The 16,425-nt window shown below is 42.6% G+C and overlaps 1 protein-coding gene across 1 annotated transcript in view; it reads right to left on the bottom strand.

The window, feature by feature from the left end:
* LOC310851736 (phospholipase A2 inhibitor and Ly6/PLAUR domain-containing protein-like) overlaps nt 1–14,309 on the bottom strand; it is a 68,413-nt gene extending 54,104 nt beyond the window's left edge. Inside the window, exon 1 of the transcript XR_014567804.1 lies at nt 14,268–14,309. The gene's annotated coding sequence lies outside the window, so the exon portion shown is untranslated. The remainder of the gene's footprint in view (nt 1–14,267) is intronic.
* Nucleotides 14,310–16,425: the final 2,116 nt, after the last annotated feature.

Raw genomic sequence — 16,425 nt, 5'->3', positions numbered from 1 at the left:
CTCCTCTGAAACTTTGTTGTTTTATGCAGCCAGACTCCTACAGCTACTACAGCTCTTCAATTTCTTTTAGTAATCTTGGTTTTTGAATTATTATTATTATTATTATTTTAAAAGCATAGCTGCCATTCAGTTTTATAAGTTTTATAAGACTGTATGTACATAGAAATTTTAAACCAGAAACTCCTTAAAGAATCCTAAAAGGTTTTGGATAGTGAGAATACAGATAATTGTCTATTAGCAAATGAGGCTGATGCCACATATATTGGTGGAAGGAAGGTGTCATTTCCCCCTAGTGGAGATACTGCAGGACCACCGACTGCTCCAAGTGAGCAACGTATTCCATGAAGGCTGCAAAGTCAATTGAGACCATCTGACTATGCCCATCATTAAAGCAGAAAAACTCATTTAGTGTTTTGGTTGTTCTGCTGCAAGCAGTGCTTGAAGGGATTGTGATTATATTTCTAAATCTCTTCTCACAATGGCTAAGACAACCAAGCATATTCTTCAGTGCCTGACTACAGCCCTCCTTTGCTACAGAGATGTGCACAAACTGCTAGTACTATCAGATCCTAGGTCGATGGGAAGTTGTTTGGTGTTTGATGGATAAAGGCATATTCTGAGCCTGTTCCTCGGTCTTTGCTCTTACTTGATGTGAGGGTCTTACTGAGTTGGAAGGAGCAAAATACTGATCAAAGTACAATAAAAGCCTCAAGGTACCGCTCAGGTGACTGCTCAGCTGGCAAAGCTGAACATAGCTCACGACTGTTGAAAGGTGCCAGGGACACACTGCTATGCACTGAATGACTCCAAGTTAATTATGAAAGCTAATTAAATCATTTCCCCCCTCCTTGTTCTAATTCTGTCAGATTGTTGGGACAGGGAGAGTTACTTTGACTCAGCTGATCTGTTTGCTGATGACTGTCCTTAGCCACATTGTCTTGAATTGAACCCAGATAGTTGTTTATACCTGCTTCAAATCCCATTCTCCATTTTCAAAAGATAAGAAGAGCCCTGAAATACAGCAGCATCCTTCTTGGAGTGGCTATTCAGATGTCCATGGGTACAGGACTATCATGACAGGAGGGCCCACTCCCACTGGGCCCTTATGCTGTGCTCTTTTGCTCTTCAAGATATGGCAACACTAAAAGGAAGCAGTGATGGCCACCAACTTAAATTACTTAAAAAGAGGATTAGAGAAATTCAGGCAGGGCAATGTTACCCACAATGGCCATGTTCTACCTCTACAGTCAAAGGAGGTTTGCCTCTAAATACTTGGTGCTGGGAATAGCTGATGGACAGAATATTGTCGCAGTCTTGTCCACCTTTCAGTCTTCCCACAGGGATCTGTTGGGATGCTGGAATAGATGGGTGATTGTCTTGATCCAGCATCTGCAACTGATGTTTATACTGGTGAGGGACAGCTTTTGGCCTATCTTCCTCTCTTTTCATTGCTTTGGACACAGAACAATACCCTCATTTCCCACTTATATCACCACCCAAGGTATTTTTTAGCCACATAGTACAGAAGGCACAGAGGACATTTTGCACTAAGCTGTCTATGTTGGGGTGTCCTTCCCTTTGCTTCATTATTTTTGTTAGCCCTACTTAGCAAAGCAACTCCTTCCTTGATAGCCAAAGGTGCTTCTCAAGTTTCCACCCGATCCCTCGCCAATAAATATATGTGGTTGGAAGGATTAGAGGTGGCATAGGGATTTCAGCAAACTCCTATGCACCGTTGGTGGAAGTAAAAAGGTAAAGGTACCCCTGATTCTTGTGTTCTAGTTGCGAATGACTCTGAGGTTGTGCGCTCATCTCTCTCTATAGGCCGAGGGAGCTGGCATTTGTCCACAGACAGCTTCCAGGTCATGTGGCCAGCATGACTAAGCCGCTTCTGGCGAACCAGAGGAGTGCACGGAAACGCTGTTTACCTTCCCGCCAGAGCAGTACCTATTTATCTACTTGCACTTTGATGTGCTTTTGAACTTCTAGGTAGGCAGGAGCAGGGACCAAACAATGGGAGTTCACCCCGTCACATGGATTTGAACTGCCAACCTTCCAATCGGCAAGCCCTAGGCTCAGTGGTTTAGACCACAGTGCCACCCGCATCCCTGAGGAAAACTAACAAATGATAATCGCTTCCAGTCCAGTGGCTAAGGCTTTGAAAAGGAGTCCTTTCAGTTGCCTCCTTTCCAGGTTAAATATACCCAACTCCCTCATCCATTCCACATAAGGCTTAGTCTTTTGACCCTTTATCGTTTTGGTTGCCCTCCTCTGCACACAGTCTAGCTTGTAAATATCCTTCCTAGAGTGCAGTGCCCAAAACTGTGGTGTGACCAAGTCAGAATAGAGCTGAACTATTAGTTCCCTTGATCTGGACAATATAAAAATCAGTTATAAAATAGTAGACTCTCTCTCTCTCTCTCTCTCTCTCTCACACACACACACACACACACACACACACACACTTATAAAATTAAGTCATTAAGATTCTCATCGACCCCCAGAACCATAAACTCCTAGACCCTAGTAAAAGACTAATGTGAACATTTCTTTTTTTTCCTTCCAGATTTTGTTCATAGGAGACATGAGGGCTCCTTCACAAAGCCAAGTTACTGCTTACTAGGCTTTGGGAAGAATGCTGTTGGACTCTAGTACCCTGGCAGAGTCCTCACGCCTCCTGCTGTACATACATTTTGCTGCTCTTTCAGACCAGAAATCAGGGGCTTACCAAACCATTGCACTGTTCCCACACCTCTGTATTGTTTAGCCTGGAAAGTAGATGGGATCCTCCTTAATGAGGGTCCTGGTTGCACGCGGGCCCCTAAGGCACCCCCCCTTGCTGGGAAAGTTGTTGCCGGGCATGGCCAAAGCCTTAACCATTGGGTCCCAGGATCGTGCCAGGCTGTTTGGGCCAATCAGGCAGTTGGCGCAATTCCTGGGGCCTATAAAAGCGGCAGTGTGGCGTAACTGGGGGTACTTGCATCACGTTGCCGAACACCCGCCCTCCCTCCCTAATTTTAGGTGGTACTGCTTTGGCCTTGCTTTGGATTGGGTCGCCTGATTTGGAGCAGGGGCTGGGTAGGAAATTTTTCCATTTGGCAGATTGGATGTAGCCACTTGGTTTTCGCCTACCCCCTTAGCAATCGTCACAACTTTGTAAGGTTTGGGGGTTAGGCATTGGCTTATTGGAGTGTGTGGTAGGGGAGGTGCAGCCATCACCTACCCCTCCATGAATAAGGGTATTCTGGTAAAGGAATCTGGGGGTCCTGGATCTCATCCAAAGTCCTCTTAAGGGGCTAGGGCCATGCCTGGACCACAGGAACCCCGGGGTGAGCTACGCTGGTCTTCATTGATGTTGCTCCCTCATTTGGTGTTTACCCTTTCAGACTTCCAGCCAGAGAGGCAGAAGTCAGTTATAGTCTGCTGCCAAGCCTAAGCCAACACCACTCACTTTGCTGTATACAATAAAGCTGTGGCCTAAATTTTGCCCAGTAACTTAAACTAAAATTATGTGTCAGTGTGAAGTAATCTTCAGGGGAAGGGCTTGGGGGCCTTGAAGTGCAATCCAAACCAACTGTGCAAAGAAGAAACATATACTCAGGATGGCCCTCATAATAACATAGCAATCAAAAGCCAAGGAGGAACGAACCAGCAGGTGGCTTATGGGAGAAGAAGCTGACTTGAAGGGATTTATGGGCCTAGGAAAGGTAACCAAGGATTCCAACTGGGAAGGACTGGTCCAGTGAGGAGCAGGAAATTATGGAAGTAGAGAGTGCATGCTTTCCCAGAAATCCTATATTTTAATATTGTAACACAAAGCTCTTTTTTCATATTGGATGCAGCCAGGTGCCTCTTCCAGTCCAACCACACCTACATGTGTTCCTCCCTCGGGCTTTATGGTAAAACTGAGCTGGAAACAAACTAATCCTAATGAGGCACAAAGTAATCAACAATTAGCATGTCACACACATGCTCTTCCAACACATCAGGTAAACCTGGAACCTGCTCACATCCATGGGGCATTGACACCCTAATGTTCTGGGAGTGGGTGGGGTGTTTCTAATGTAATTCCCACCACCACCCACACTTTGGTTTATTTTTATTAAATTTGAATATTGCCCTTTATCTATTGATCTCATGGCAGTTTACAAGAGAAAAACACAAAGCACATAATGAAAACCAGATCGACCCCTTCTCACAAACCAATACCCCCTCCCTCTCTGTGGGGTGTTGTTTGTAAGTTACTTTGAGCTGCCCTGGGCAAGATAGCAAGTAATTTTATTTAGTTGATCAATGATGATGATGATGATGATGATGCAAGCAACGCAAGCATGGCATCCAAAGAGAAACTTGCTTTTGCTGTGGCCCCCGAGCACCCATCTTGCTGGGGTGGGGACTTGTCCTCCCGCAGGGTGAGGCAGGCACATCCTTTGCAGGGGCTGCATCCAACAAGTGAGGTTTCCTCCAGTAAGGGGCAGGGGTGGGTTTCCAAAAATACCCTCTCGTGGAAGGAGCTCACCAGCTGCTTCCCCGATGGGACAGGGGTGGGAGCAGGGTGGGCTTGTGCAGCATCAGAACATCCCCTCCCATGAGAGGAGCTTGGGATGAGGCGGTGGCTGCTTGGGTTTGTCTCTGGCAGATGCCTCGGTAACAGTGATCGAGCAGAATTCTTTCCACAATCAGTAAGTTGTGATCTACAGGTTGGACTAGTGGAGCTACAGGAATGAAAGGGTTGTAGATAACATCTCCTCTTGTAACCTATTTCCAGTGATCTGACTTCTGAACAGCTTTCATCCCCATTTTTAACACACACACACACACACACTCCTCTCTTCCCCATTTTTCCCTTTTCTTTCTCCCTCCTTCCTTCCTTCTTTCTCTTTTTACTTTTTCTCAGTTCCCCCCTTTCTTTTCTCCTCACTTTCCTGCTTTTATTGTGTTCTCACTTTTATAAATCCTAACAGCATCAACATTGCCATCATTATTGCTATTAATTTTATTTTAAATACACCTCCTTCTACTCATTTATTTATACTAACAGAATTTCTAAAGGATGGAGTAAAGTCATATGTGTGTAATCACATCTAAGAAAATGTGGCATTTTCCCTCTCCATTTATTTCCAATGTTTCATTAATTATGAAACCCTCTCACACTAAAAAAAAGGGGGGGACACAAAGATGAGACAATGCTAAGATATCTCAATCACATGATGATATGAAACATTGGACTGAGCTTTAAAAATAAAATAAAATGCTTAATGTGCTGCAAGTGGTGTTGGTGGGAAATCTGAACCTGGTGCCAGTAACCAGGTGGAGAGGTGGAGAAGTGGGCATCTCCCAGGGTGAGAGGCTGGGTGAGAAAAAGGAAAGCTCCAAGGTGAAAATATGGGGTGCCTGTCATTGGGAGTCGGGGAATGTGCTTGTGACTTGTCAATGCTGTGACTTGTTTGCAAAGCATTTTGAGGATGAAATTGCTTGCATCCACTGGGAACCTGACTCAGCTGTTACAGCAGATGAAACTCAAGGAGTGTCCAGAGCATGGTCTAGCCCTGATGTGTTGACTGAGTTTCAATTGGTAAGATTCAAGGACATTGCCCCTTGCCCCTCTTGTCTGAAGTAGCAGGGAGGGGACAGCTGACTGGGTCAGGGAGGTGATTAATGCCTCCTTGAAAGAGGGGGTGGTCCCTGTCTACTTGAAGGAGGCAGTGGTGTGCCATCATCACAGATGTGTTATGTAGATCCCCCCCCCCAAGTTATTTCATACTAGCCCTTGGAGCTGGGACACCTGAGATGGGACATTTTGGGTAGAGTGTCCATCTTGGAATAAGAAAATACTACGCATTATTGATGATTATGATCGTCCTTGAGATATTCTTACTGTGTTAGATATTGAGGTGACACCTTGTCATATGAAATTTCATAATTTAAAGCATGATTTCATGGTCAAATGTGCTCCTTGGCAAGTCTGTCCCAAGACATGTTGACAGCTGAGGCAAACCACAAAATAGTGCCTCCCCATTCCAGGGAAGAAGAGATGAGTGCATATCGACATCCAGAAGAATGTGAAGGGTGAGGAATAAAGATCCCCACAGGAAACAAGCATAGGAGGAGACCAGAAGCGCCTACTATTGGCCAAGAGGCCACTGAAGAGGCAACCTGATTGTGGGGGAGGGGCAAATCTGGTCTTTAAGAAGCGCACTGCGGCTGTTGTTGCCACTGTCTCAGCAGCAGGGGCAAGGAATTCTCTGGAGGTCAGATCTGCTGCCCCTATGGATCTATCCTCCTAAGATGGTTGCCTCACCTTGCCTCATGGGGACCAGTCTGTGTTGGAAAAACGCCCGCCCGGGACGCCGGGGCTTCTCTCCGGTGGTCACTCTCTGGCTGGAATCCTCCCTCAGTCCAGAGAGACCGATGATAAGCGACCCCTCCCTTCTGAGAGGAGCACACTCACTTTCTCCTGGCATCGCATCACAGAAGAAAGAGGCAGTCTGTAGTCTACTGCTACTTTATTAAGACTGTACTAAACATGTCTGCTCTCCTGAGCAGTACAGCACGAGAGTATCTGACTCGACTCTGCTTCTACACAGAAGCGAAAGACAACTCTCAGTAGCTCCACCCGAGTACACTGAAAACTGGCTGAGACTTCCTGTCTCACGCTCAGAGACATCACATGATGTCAACAATGTAGCTGCTTGCTCGCAGCTGGTGGGAACTGAAATGCCAACAGCCTGCAACTTGCTATGCCAAACTAGTCATTCAGTCCCCTCACTATGTATGCACATCACAAATACCAAACGCGGAAAAGTTTTTACAACTCTATCATAGTTGAAGGCTGCTCTCTCTGGATCCCCCATGTAGTTTGCCTACATAAAGGTAAGGGGCCTGAATATTCACCCAACTACTTACTGGTTTGTTCCATCTAAGAGGACTTAAGAGAAGCTTTGTTCAAATATTTAAATCTCCCTATTGAGAGATGGATTGTTTATATGATTAACTATTTATTAAGGGACAAATCCCCTTACCCCTATGAGAAATTGATCTGTTTTGCCTTTACAGTTAAGATTGTAAGGAGAAAAAATTGTAGGGATCAGTGCTATTTTTCTAGATTTGCAGGTGCCAGAGTTCACCACGAGCTTGTTCCTTGTTCTCTTAGAATGAAAATGACACTAACCTGAGAGGTGCCAGAGCTGAGCTCCACTGAACTCTGCCTTAAAATGTGCCCTAATTTAAATCTTTCAAAGGAGAAACCTCTTATCTAATGAACCATCTGATTCTATTAATGATTTAACTGTGCAATGTATTTTATTTTGTTTTTATTCTGTTTTATGTATTGCGTCTTTTGTAATCGGTGTGGCTAAACCAATAAATAATAATTGCATTTGTATCTGAAAGAAACAGATCTGAGAACCAGCATTTGATTCTCCATAACCATTTATTTTGCATTGTAATCATCATACTGAAAACTTAACTATTTTTTCTTCTTTAGTGTATGTGCTGCCGAAGCAAGCACAAAAACTTATTTTTAATGAGACACGACAGGATTCTTTGTAGTTAGAATCCAGAATTCCCATATTCTGACCACTTTTTCTGTTCCTTGTTTCCCTTTACTTCCAACAAAAGCAAAAAAGAAAGAAACAGAGATCCTGAGTCCTGAATTTCACCACTAGGCCTCCAATTCCTCCTCTTTGCCATAGATTTTGGAATACACAAGGAGGAGGTCTACAGTGTCCCATTCACTCTTCACGTTCCAGCTGGTGTGAGATTTGTGGAGCATTGTAACATCTTTCTTGGGTAACAAAAAGGACAAAGCTCCCACCTCCAACTGCAGCTCTTCCATTTTTCGTGATGCCACAAAAATCTGTTGTTCCACAACCTTGGAAAGTGAACTTGGGGCCCTTAAATGAAGCTGGGGGGGATGGGGAGAGAAATGTTGACTTTAGTCCTTTACTCAGGGATAGGAGATGGTTCCTGCAATGGTGAACGAGAATTTTAATAAGTTAGTTTTAAAATGAGTATATTTAAGATATCTGAGAAATATCATAATTTCACCAGAACATGATTATACAAAATTGTCAACATTAGAAGTTCAGGTAAAAAAAATTAACTCAGATATGTTTTAAAATTACTATCATACCCAAAGGACTCTCAAGATACACACAAAGAATATTAATAAACAAGTCATATTTATAAAATATAATGAAATCAGAGGATTTGAAAACAGGCCTAATTAATAAGATTAACCAAATCAAATACTTGTGGGCAGGTGAGTTGCAATAAAATGGGAGGAATTCTATCCCTGCCATCTCCTGGGCATATTAAAAGTCACATGCTACGGCCACACAGCAAGATCTGAAAACAAACAATCCCTCCTTGGTGTCTGAACCTTGAGTGAACCTGTCATAAGTCAGGAGATGCACTTCATTGTCTCTCAGGATGGTTGGGGGCCAACTGAGGCTCCCTCATTGCCCTACTGTGATCTAAGTATCCAGAGAATCCTCCTTTTATTTCCCATAGCTATTTTCATGTTAAACACATCAAACATAAAGCAGGTGAAAAGGGGGAATCGCAAGAGCCAATGAGGTACTCACCTCAGAATTCTTACTCAACCCTAAAAAGAGAAACTAGGAAAGCCAAGGCTGTAAATGGCAGGAAAAGAATGAGAAGGAAGAATGTAGGGCAAACACAGCTCAAATGGCCTCCTGAGGCAAACCAGCCATATGCCCCTCCCACATTCATCCCAAATTCCCTCTCAATGTAGCATTATTCCTGAAAAATATACTGATAGGGAGGTATTCATCTATGTCTGGATCTCGGGTTAGGGTACAGTGGTACCTCAGCTTACAACACCTCGGGTTACAAACACTTCGGGTTACAATCTCCGCTAAGCCGTAGGTAGTACCTCGGGTAAACAACTTTACCTCAGGATAAGAACAGAAATAGTGTGGCGGCAGCAGGAGGCCCCATTAGCTAGAATGATATCTCAGGTTAAGAACGGTTTCAAGTTAAGAACAGACGTCCGGAATGAATTAAGTTCGTAACCAGAGTTACCACTGTAGTCAATTGCGTTGCAAACTTCGTACTAGGAAATCCTGTTGAAGAAAGATGGGACTCCACAGCGCCATCTGGTGTCAAATTGTTATAATGCATATAAAGCACTTTACGGATGTAGCTAAATCATGACATCAGCAAAATAATGTATGGTTGTAGAATGGAACATATTCCCCCTCCCTTCCTCCTTCTGTGTATCCCGTAAATGAATTCTGAGGTTTTTTCCAATTCTGTGGAGAAGATTTTAGGAGGCTAAAGAGAAAATACAGAGAACGGAATTTCTGTTGCACAACTGTAAATACTTGCACTATTGTTATGCGTTAGACAGATACTGCTCATTGTCACAGAATTAAAGGAAATGTATTACATTCCTTTTACATAATAAATATGTTTTTTGAGCAAGACAGAAACATCCCAATGGTGGAGAGATTCGGATGCAACTGGGGTGAAGCAATCAATGCACTTTTTGTGACTACGCTTACTCACACTTCTCTTCATACTTACTCACACTTACTCACAGAGCTGCTTTCCCTCCAGCCAGTAATACATTTGGCACGACCAGTCCTCCCAGTTGCTGCCATTTAGCCTCTCAAAGGACACATTGAAAGACTCACGTGCTTGCGGTTGAGCCATCTTCCCCCGGGGCTATAAGCATACTCACACTTTTTTACTTTTGTTTAGAAGGGTATTTTATATACACATCTCACTTTGAATCCTTCTTCTGGACAAGCGAGTGGCATTATGAGAGTTAAAAGACACAGACCAGGCAGGCAAAACAATACGGAAGGGTGCAGAGTGGGGCCAGTGAGAGATATGATCCCTCTCATTGTTCCAGCAACATGCAAGGGAAAGGAAGGAAGGGAGAGAAGAAGACAAGGAGAGAGTCTGCATGACCAAGAATTACTAGCCCTTTGTCCCTTGTCTGAGTAGCAATGTTACCGGTAAGAAGATGTACTTTAAATTGAGTACACTGGGTCTCATTCTCAACGCAGTTGATGTGCTTCTTGCTTTTACACATTATGGTTCCTTTGGAGAAGCAGGATGGGCACTGCAAACCATTTTCAGCCAGCATGTTGCGATCAGGAACTGCCAAAATCAAAAGTATAGTGAGCATGCTGATGTTTTTCTCTGTTTTTGTATCTCTGTGTTATATTAATGCAATCCACCCTAGGGCCTTCCAGTTTTGGTGGGGCAGCTGCAAGTACTCTTGGATAAAATATAATCTAGACACAATCTGGGTTCAGGACTGAGCATGGGACAAAGTCACCATTGGTCTCTGAGATGAATGACCTTTACATAAAGGGAGCTGGGGGAGTGTGAACTTTCTTCCCTTCTCAATCTCTCAGAAGGTTTTCCTGCCATGGATTATGGTGTAGGCTGTATGAAAGCATATGCTCTTAGTCCCTTATCTTTGTACAGAGATTCTGTCTGTCTTCTGCACTTCAGCAATGAACTAACCGTCACTTTCTGTGAATTCCCTGAGAAGGTACAGGGCAGTATATAAATTAAATAAATAAATAACAATAATAGAAATAACTGCCAGCATAGACAGTGCTTGTTTTGTCAATTAAAAGACTGACCAGAAGCAGTTCAAGGGTCTGGATAAGATAGGTGAGTTGTAAGGCCCAAATTTGGAGCATCTAATTGAACGTTATCTTTAAGTGACCATAACCTATTTATGAGCTGTTCATGCGCTTAAGTATCCAATTATGTTGCTTTAAATATCATTCATGGGTAATTATGCATAGGGAATGTTATAAAGGCATCTTGAAGATTGTATTCTTGGCTCCGATTCCCCCCCCCAAAAAAAAAAACTTATCCACTGGGTTAATTAACATAGGTAAAGTTCCTAAACTGACATAACTGACACTTCTTTATTTCTTGTATGGCTGTTGTCCAGAATAGTTGAATTTTGGGACACTCCCACCACATGTGGAGGTATGTGCCTGAGGAGGTGCACCCTCTCCAGCATTTTGGTGAGGTTCCTGGGTGTATTAGCGCTAGTTTCCTTGGTGTTAGGTACCACCTGTAGGTGAGTTTCAGTGTGAGTTCTTTTCTTTTTGTTGATATGGATTTAAAGGGGGGTTTAGACCACATTCTGGTCCATTGAGTGGGGTTAATCTCATAGCCTATGTCATTCTCCCATTGTTTTTTGACAGCCCTACTAGAAAAATTAACTAATAAACTGAAACTGACACGGGGACAAACAGAAGAAGACGCCTTCACCCCGGTATGGCTCCCCTTTATCACATACACAGCCCAACAGGACAATGACAATAATCCATCAACAGCATACAAATCAATATGGTTAACCTGATCCAAAACACCCACCCACCCCACTCACACACGAAAACAAAGATCACCACAGCCAATCACAAGCAAACAATCACACCCTAAGCCAACCCCAACCTCTCTCACCACCAAAGGAACACAAGTGAACAACACAAGCAACGCTGACACCAAACTCTACATACATTAAACATAATAGAAACACCGCCACCCGACCCCACCCCCATCCATCCTCCCTCTCCCCACCCCCCTTTCTTTTTTCTTTCTTTTTTCTTCTCCCCCTAATGCCTCAACAAATGAAACGGATTTGTAAAAACGTTACACGGAAGAAGAAGAAGAAGAAGAAAAAAATACGAGGCACTACACTTCTGTAAAACAAGAAAATCCTTAATAAAAATATTTAAAAAAAAACAAAAAACTGACACTTCTTTAGACACTTCTAAATCCCAGGAAATAAACATGACTTTTGTCAGAAGCAATTTACTTCTGAGGTAACCATTTTGGGGAAGTGGGTCATTAAAATAGCCGATTAGCACTGCAGCACATCAAAGGAATGGAGGCTGCTCCCTGTGTAGTAAGAAAACCAGGATTACGTTTGATTAGAATAAGAGGGATGTGACCATTCCCAGGAAAAGACAAACTGCCAAGGCAAGAATGCTGCTGTGTCTATGAGAGGGGCAGGACATGTTCTGGTGGATGTCTTCATTGTAGGCCTCAGGTTGTATATATTTATGCATGACCATATATCATAAAGACACCACAGTGCATTATGTTCCCGCAGGAAACACAGAGCCTGGGTTACAGCATGCCTGGTACCCATGGAATCTCACATCACTTGGATACCGGGGCGATGTGTAACCATATCTTAATATACAGTAAAAATATGGTTGGGACAAGAGTCAGATCCTCCCACCTATCAGAAGGATGATCTGATCCTGCATGGTGCTGCTTTGAGGGGCAGGAAGAAGGAGAGGCCTGGTTGGAAAGGCAACCCATCCCTTCTCTGGCAGACGTAGGTACCAAATAAAAGATAAAGGGCATGACTAAACCACTTCTGGCAAACCAGAGGAGTGCATGGAAACACCGTTTACCTTCCTACCCGAGCGGTACCTATTTATCTACTTACACTCAGTGCTTTCAAACTTCTAGGTTGGCAGGAGCAGGGACCGAGCAATGGGAGCTCAGCCTGGCGTGGGGATTTGATCCGCCAACCTTCTGATCGGCAAGCCCTAGGCTCTGTCGTTTAAGCCACAGCACCACCCGCGTCCGTAGCTACCAAGTATGTCCCTCTTTTTCACAGTTTCTCCTCATGACTGCCTCCCCGTCCTGCCTGACTCGCCATCCCTTCAGAGCCCCTAATAGTCCTGAGCTGCTCAACCCAACCTGTAGCCACCTGGGGCTGTCTCACCCCATTTGAATGAGGCACAGATTCTCTAAGTACTGCTGATTGACTAAGGATCCAGGCCATGGCCAAATTCAGTGCAAAACCCTAACATGTTAATGATTCTAAATTGATGCAGAAACGTACGGCTGAGAATTGCATTGTTACACAGTTCAGTCTTGCAGCAGTGCTTCTTCATCTGAAAGAATTTACCATCGCCTGCAGTGAAGCTGTAATTGCCTGAGGAACAGAATCTGGATGACGAGCATTGACTCAAAAGTTGCACTTGGAATTTCACTATGAAAAAGAATTTGAAAGAATCATCTTGATATGGAGGTTTGTTGCTCCTAAGACACGTTCATTGTAATGGTTCCAATTTTCTGTATTGTCTGAATGAGAACCTTCTCAAACAAATAACATGGAAAGTATTATTAAATTTGGCAATATAAAGTGATTCGGCAATATAAAGTGATGAGCTTTATGAATTAAAATATGTACACACCACTATATCATAGAAAGAAAAAATATCAAAATGTCTTCCAGCCATAATATTTAAAGCATACAATAAAAGCTATTAAAAGTAAAGAAACAGATATCAATTAACCAATGGAAAGATGTATTCTGAATGGCTTGTATGAGCCTGGTGGAATACACAATTTTTCTGAAGGCATTTAAAAGATGCTTGCCAACGATGGGTTGAATAATAGTGAGACTAGAGAAGCCAATATAAGTCAGATGATACTACCCTGGCCTTGGCTAAGTTCCTCTCAGAAGTAATAAGAAATAGAATCCTACATACTCTGGATAAAACAAAGTGACCGCCTTTTAATCTTCCCTGTATTTCTCTTTTATCTTGTTTTTGAAAATGATTTTGTAGGTCTTTCGACTGAAATAAATAATGTTGTTCTTCTTGGCAGTATCAGTTGCATTTTCAGCTGAATTTGGGGGAAACACTTGAAGCAGCCATTTTGCAGAGCTATTTCAATGGCTTTTGTTTGATTTGTTCAATGCAAACAGCTAGAAGTCTATAAATTTTGATAATCAACCCAATTTGCAATGGGGTGTGAATAATTTCGATTGCAACTGTAGTTTGTAAAATATAACTGCAGCTTTCAAAGCTTTATTATGATCATAGACCAGAGTAAAAGACATTAAATTTGGAATGAATGTAGAACTTCATTTCAGGTCCAATCTGCAGCATGAAGAATCATGACTTCTTCTATACTTCCGACAATACATGTGCCATACACTGCATTCTCTCTGTTGGTCGATCATAACCATTTACAGGGTGAGAAAATACTTCCCTGAACTCCTGTTGCCCAACCCAAGATACTTGACAGAGATTTAAAGATGGTCTCAAGGCAGGATTGGGAAACTGTGATCCTCCAGATGCTGCTGGACTACATCTCCCATCATCTTTGACTGGTGGCCAGGCTAAATGAGGCAAGTGGGAATTCTAATTCATCTACAGCTGAAGTGCCACAGCTTCCTTACCACTAATTTAGGAATTCCAACAACAAAAGACAAAAAAACCCCAGATAAATCTTACTTATATTTGTACGCAGAACACTGGCAACACAGAAATCTTGACCAAAGTTACAGTTTGTTGTTAAATAGTCATGGTATGTCAGTCCAGTCCTGTTTAACCCCGATCTGCAGTTCAGAGGTAATGCTGAGGACAGGAGCAAAAGATTAGTTCATGGATTGTTATTATCATTATCATTATTATTATTTGGTTTTGTGGTTTGCTTAATTTGGCACAGAGAAGGAGGTGGGAGTGAATTAAATCTTTTAAATAAAATGGGGTTCAAGATAATAAGATCTTTCAATAAAATAAAATGAGTAAAATCCATTGGTCAGAACACTGGTTTAATTATTTTCAAGTGGTTTCAAGGTAAACCCTCCCTTTCCCCTGGCCCATTTTCCCTCCCATCCAATCTATCACTTCAATACCTTTTTTCTTCTACTGTTTGATTACAATCTTAGATGTGACCTTAGCTAAAGGACCAATGGCCAGATGATGAAGAGCAGGAAGGCAAATTTTGACAGTATGCAGCTCCTATCATCCTCACCTGCAAGTCAGCTTTTCAATCTAAATTGGTCTTATCCCATCATTTAGGCATGAAAAAAAGCTTTGGGGAAACTGGGAACCCTATGCAGGAATACTCTGTACCATCACTTACTAGACTTGTTGAGGAGAAGATTTTGCATTTCAACCAGTTTTAAGCAGAGTTAAATAAACAGGGTTAGATCCATGTTAAGAGACTTGGACTTTAAGGGGCGGGGTTAGGACAGTTGGGGGGTTAGGACAGTTAAGAGGGGAGAAAGAGGGGACTTCCTGGAAGCACATACTGTTCTGCATGACATGGACAAAGTGGAAATACAAATATTTTGATCCCTCTCTCGTAAGACTGACGAAGCTACCAACTTGAATGGCTTCACAAAAGCTTCACAAAAAGGTTTAGACAAATGTTGCAGAATTAGGCTACAAGTGGCTACTAAACATAGTACCTTCAGCTACTAGCATATTTCAAATATCCTTTAAAATTTCTATCCATTTTAGTTGCTCTTGGTTTCTATTTTTTTTAATTTATTTGATTTCTGCACTTGCCTCCAAGCAGCTCAAGGCTGTGTACATGGTTCTCCGCTCCCCATTTTATCCTCACAAGAACCCTGTGAGGTAAGTTAACCTGAAGTATAGTGATTTCTCCAGGATCCCACAGTGAGCTCCATGGCTGAGTGGAGATTTGAACCCTGGTCTCCTGGATCATTGCTTGACATCTAATGACTACAGCACACTAGCTCTCTTAAATTCAGCTCTCCAGATTCCTCTGTCATCTAAATGTGATAAAAAGTTCTCCATCCTACTGGTTCCTACTTACCTGGAGAAAGCAGGGCCAAGAGGAGGCATGTACCCAGGAGTGCCTTCATCATTCTAGAAAGAGAACTGATGCACATAGAGGCTTACTTGGAGGGATCTATAGGCTATGTGTTTGTTCTGCAGGGAACACTTGGGGACAAATGTTCAGTGAATTCTGGGAAGAGGAGTTTTTCCCACCCCTTTGGCATAAAGACATAGAGAAAATGATGAAATTCAAAGCTCACTGTTGAAATTGTCTGAATTATTTCTCCTCAATCTCATTAGTTGTCAACAGGCACTTTTCAAATTTCTTCCTCTATACAGTTAATTTAAAATTTAAATTCTGCAGCACAGGAGGTGGAACTTGCACAGCCTGCTGCAGAAGATATGGCAACTGGAGGATCTGAAACAGTTTTGAAACAAATTTTGGAACAATTGGCAGTTTTAAATCAAAAAGTGGACAATCAAACATCAAAAATTGACCAAGCTACATCCTCTATTGGCAAATTAACTGAACAGGTTTCGCAGCACACTCAGGCAATTGAGAAACTGCAAGGAGCTACGGCAGAAAATTACAAATTAGCTGTGGAAGCCAACCAAAAAGCAGAACAGGCGAATATAAAGGTTGATGAAATTAAAGGAGAAGTAAGGCCTCTGAAAAGACAGGTAGGGGAACAACAAGCCTACCTGTCATTGGTTGAACTGAAAAGTAAAGAAAGCAATCTCAGGATAAGGGCTATCCCAGAACTGGAGCAAGACAATTTAGAGGGATTTTTGACACTTTTGTTCTCCAAATTCTGGGGAATTGAGGAAGAAAAGGACTTTAAAATTGTGACAGCCTTTAGAC

The sequence above is a fragment of the Podarcis gaigeae genome, assembly GCF_964106915.1.
Source record: "Podarcis gaigeae genome assembly, chromosome: 8".
Classification (NCBI taxonomy): Eukaryota; Metazoa; Chordata; class Lepidosauria; order Squamata; family Lacertidae; genus Podarcis; species Podarcis gaigeae.
This window is presented reverse-complemented; position numbering and strand designations above follow the sequence as displayed.